A 5279-nucleotide genomic window follows, 5' to 3' on the forward strand; every position below is an offset into this window, starting at 1 on the left:
ATATGTCTACTTGATACCTTTGTTAATTTATAAAACATAAAAGTTCAAAAATTGTTTATTTTCCATACTAAAGCAAGATATTCAAAATTGTAACATCTGTAGAATTAAAACAGTTGGATAGGAATGATGATGTGAAAATGTAGGGGCCAGAATTCCATGTACTCCCCCAACCAATATTCCTTGTTATTTAAAATAACTGGCTTATGCTAGTCTTTCAAGGATTATGAAAACATATGCAGCATAGGATTTAAAGATTTTTTTTAGTTTTAAATTTTGTGTTTGCATGACTTTGAAAGCACCAATTTTTCTTTATATATTATAAAATCATTCTTTTTTAGGCTCTTTGAGAAAAATAAATGGACTTACAATACCAATTTCTTCATCTAAATTGTAAAATATGTTAATGAAAACAATAAAATACGCACTTTGTGAATTTACCTAGAGCATATTTTTGCTATTAAAATAATATTTTAAGAGTTTATTTTTAAAAGGACTCACCTTTAGTAGATTTCATTATCTTAAGCAAGTAATATTCACCTACAAACCAACTTCTCTATTCTTATAAATATATCAGAATAAGATAATAAGATCATCTTCAAAATAAAATTTACCATAAAATGCAGTGACATTTGTTAAATCTAAATTATGATAAAAATACCAACAGTTAATATTACCCAGATACTCAATGTTTTTGAAGATCATCATGATTATATTAACTAATTTCCATAATTTTTTCAGAAGTATACCTAGTTATTCAAAAATAAATACACATATATTTGAGGGTTTAAAGTTAAAAATAACAGTTTCCAAAGTTCCTTTCTTAAACCGTAATATTTCAGTGCACCATAATACCATAATGCAGTGCAAAGTGTGTTTCAAAACCAAAATAAATGTCATTAAAAAGTAGTAGCAATTTGGAAATACCCACTATTATCAAAATTAAGTTAAAAAAAATCAAACCACCTCTACACATTATACCTCCTCAGCCTTTACACTCATCAGATACTCCAACCGTTTCAGTTTGTTCTTAGTACATTCATTATGTTTCAAGTTAGTAACACCATATTTCTCATTTTCTACACCTATCACCAGTGACTAGAGAACAAATCTGTCTAAAATCTGCAAAACCTGGTATGATGCTTACGGCTTTAATATTTATTATGAATGTAAATTTCCACCTTTTGAAAGTAAAGAAAACAACTGGGTTTTATTTTCAAAGTAAAGCAGGACAGTTAAGTGCACTAGTATGGTGAAACATTGTCCATTTTACACTGATGCTGTATTTGATTTTGTGAAATGTGTAGTACCATTATTTGCTGGCCATTGTTGACTTTTCTCTTGTTTACTAAATATTTATTGTGGTATGTTTAAACAAAGTATCATTCAAGGTGATATCGTAATATATATGTGATGTGTGTGTATTGGCCTATATTGTATCTTTAAATAAATTGTGGTGTAGATTGATGTGATGTTTTTATTTATTCAGGGGTTGAATTATTGCAGCACTAGAGTACTGAACTCCTGGTGCTCATTCTATAAGATTATACTAATCTTATAAAATTCACAACAGGTATTTTAATATCTTACTAATTTAAAAATCAAATAAAGAATATTGCAGAGGGGTTGTATCCATTTGGAAACTAAATTGCTAAATCAATCTTATTTCTGTAACAATTCACTAAACATTTATTAGGACTATGTTCAAAACGAAAAACAAAATTAATTCTGCACCTGTTGAAGTAGCTGCTGCTTCTGTTACAAAGTCCAAATATAGTTACATGATCTGGGCACTCTTGGTTTTAGATACCCTTCTGTGTGTATGTGAGCCACAGAGAATATCTGCAATGAAATCTATACAAGAGCAGGAGCACTTTTATTTAATCATTGACAATTTTTGCTACCACCATGTATTTTTTCTTAACTACACTGAAGAGATTATTATATATTTTATTTCAACTCCAATATTACCTAACCTGTACATGTCATATAAACCTAACCTTAGCCCTGATGGGTTGGTAAACATGAATATGGAGATTCCAAATTTTAAGTTTAGTGTCTGAATCAGTTGTGAATAAAAATAAGACAGCCCATCAACTTTTTACATTAAAAATTTTGATTTGTTCTCAATATTTTACCTGTTTCATTTATGTACAAAATCTCATCAAAATTCATTTTGTATTCATGTAAAATAAACTTATATAATATGGGTTGCCCAAATCTTATTAACTAGACTACCAGAAGTGTTTCATGTTACAGAAATAAAAATAACAATTCACCCCCTCTTACATTTTGAAAACTAAATTTCAACTCTTGGATAATAGTGTTTTGCCTAAGTATTTTCAATTTTGTATTTGTATCTTGTTGAGACTTGTACTCTATGTAATCTATAAGTGTCAGCTGCTTCTCTTCTCAAGTAAATTGTGATACTAATTGTGATTGGTGTCATTTTCTTATACTATATTTCTGCCAATTACCTTGTTAATATTTTGTGTTTGGAAAAATTTATTGATGGTTAATGCCATTGTGTTGTCCTCACTATTTTCCAACACATAACAATGATGTGTAAGGTGCATTTGCTCTTTTTTCTAGTATGTGAATCTGCTGGAAAAATAAATATTTGACACAATAGTGAAAGTAATATATTTCTTCCTGAATTGAAATTGTCTTTTGCTTTAAGTACTTCATTATGTAAGTTTATATTTCAATAAATGGTGTCATCTGCATTCAAATATTATATTGTCTGTTTTTATTTTTTTAAAGTCGTTTCCTATAGAAACTTGCCTAAAACACAGACCTTTTAATAGAAAAATAAGAAAAAAGCTGAGCATCATCGTGCACACCTTTAAATCCAACACTTGAAAGGGAGAGGCAGGAGGATCTCTGAATTTGAGGGTAGACTAGTCTACACAGTGAATTCTACACCACTCAGGACTACATAGTAAGATCCTGTCTCAAAAGAATGTTGTTAGAAACAAACAGAAAATGAATAAAGGCAAGAAAATATGAATACAGTTATTTGAAAGCTTGAGAAATTACTAAATACCCCCACAAAACAGAGAAAATTAAAACAATGACAAGCAAGTTTGATCGAGTACTTTAAATCTTTAAATCATACATATCTCATGAGAAACGCCAACTTCAATAAAAACCCAGAATTTCACCCATAACTTACCTATAGTTTTCTTCTCTGCTTACCAACTTCACAATAATATTATTGAAGTCTGTTTTGGGAGACTTCAAGCAAATCAGTGATACCACTATGGGCAACAATAACTCTAAAATTGCACTGGTTACTTCTACTTAATAGATGTTTAGAAAATATTAGTGTGCTAATTTATGTATCAAACACTTTCAGTTTATTTCAAATAAATTATGTTGAAACAATGATGACAAGGCAAAACTCAAACTACCTTTTAATTTTAGTCTAACAGTCTAAAAGTTATATTTTGCAATTTATGAAACTGAGCATTTATGTGGGATAAATCATTCCAGACAACCAATGAATGTAATAAAATAATGTATCACTGAGGAGAGAATTGCTACAGCAGACTTGAATAGTGAGGTCTGTTATATACATTCATTTTCATGAATATACAATTAAATATGTAGCATTTACTATACAACACAGGCACTGGGTGATATAATAGTAAGAAAAACAAATCTATCCATAAACCTCTGTAGTTTTCAGTGTGGTTGAAAAACAGAATAAAAACGAAAAATGGTCATGAAAATCTGCTCTGTCAGTAACTGGCAATCATGATCCCTTCAATTTAGAAAATATGACTTGAAATTACCTATGAATAAAATGTTGACACAGAAAGATCTGTTAGTACAAGAGATCCGGAAAAAATGTTTTCTTTCAGAAAAAAAAACAGCAATTTTTTCAGTATGAAATCCTAATATAAAATCATAGAGAAGAAATTGAGTCATTTTTGTTTCTATTTAACTTTTTGATAATTCAGACTTTTTCCTGGTACAATGAATCTCAAATTTACTATGCATCTAAGTTCAATATATCAAAACCTATGTAACTTTCCATTTAGTTATTTCTTCCTAGCTTGGCATTTTATTGGTTTAAAAGAAAAACCACAGAGCAGGAAAGCTGTAAATCTCAGCAGCTGCCTGTGTCTAAGAATGAAAAAGTAAAGGGGAAAAGCCATGCTATTTGACATAGCAGCATGGAGGTCCATCACAAGGCACCAGACAGTCACGTAGTGGGAAGAGTGAGCTTTAGAGACAGAGTAAGGAAACTCAAAGTATTAAAGCATAGGATAGGATAGAATAGAATAGAATAGAATAGAATAGAATAGAATAGAATAGAATAGAATGTAGAAAGCTTAGCTGTCATAGTTCATGTTACTATCGCAATGATGAAACACCATGACCAAAGCAACTTGGAAAGGACGGGGTTTATTTGACTTGTACTTCCAAATCACTGCTCATCTTTGAAGGAAGTCTGGATAGGAATGCAAACAAGTCAGGAACATGGAGGCAGGAACTGATGCAGAGGCCACAGAGAAATGTTGCTTACTGGCTTGCCCAGCCTGCTTTCTTATAGAATCAGGAACACAAGCCCAGGGATGGCACCACCCACAGTGGACTGGAATCTCCCTCATCTATCAGTAATTAAGATAATGTCTACAGCTGGATATTATGGAGGCATTTTCACAAATAAGGAAGGCTCTCTCCTCTCTGATGACTCTGGTTTATGTTGAGTTGATATAAAATTAGCCAGTTCAGGGACCCATTGTCAAACATTCTATTTCTACTAAGGCCCAATAGCCAGGCCAAGAGCTGTCTCTCAAAGGTAAAATTGTTGTCTGCAGATGATAGTAGAGCCTTGCTCCAAATCTCTGTGATTCACCTATAGAGGCCTGACAAAGGTTCCAAACAGCACCATTGTCAGCTACTGACACCTCAAGTACCATTGGGTCTACTGAATCATATGATCCAAGTGGTACAGCATCCTTCACCATGGTCTATACCTGTTGAAGAACCTTCTATTTCAGGCTCCACTCAAAAGTGGGAACTTCCCTAGTTGCTTGTTATATTGGTCAGAGTATAGTGAAGAATTTGCTATCTTCAGAATCCAAATAGGCCTGGGAAGTATTGGGCTTCTTTTTTGGTCATGGGAGAAGCCAAGTAAAATAACTTATCCTCACCTTAAAATAAATATTTCTACATGCCCCATACTATAGGACTCTTAAAAATTTCACCAGAGGAGAAAGCTCTTGAACTTTGGTTGGATTTATTTCACATATTGTGATACACATATGTGT

This window comes from Microtus oregoni, unplaced genomic scaffold (genome assembly GCF_018167655.1).
Source record: "Microtus oregoni isolate MIOR12 unplaced genomic scaffold, Mior012 000107F_ref0000227, whole genome shotgun sequence".
Classification (NCBI taxonomy): Eukaryota; Metazoa; Chordata; class Mammalia; order Rodentia; family Cricetidae; genus Microtus; species Microtus oregoni.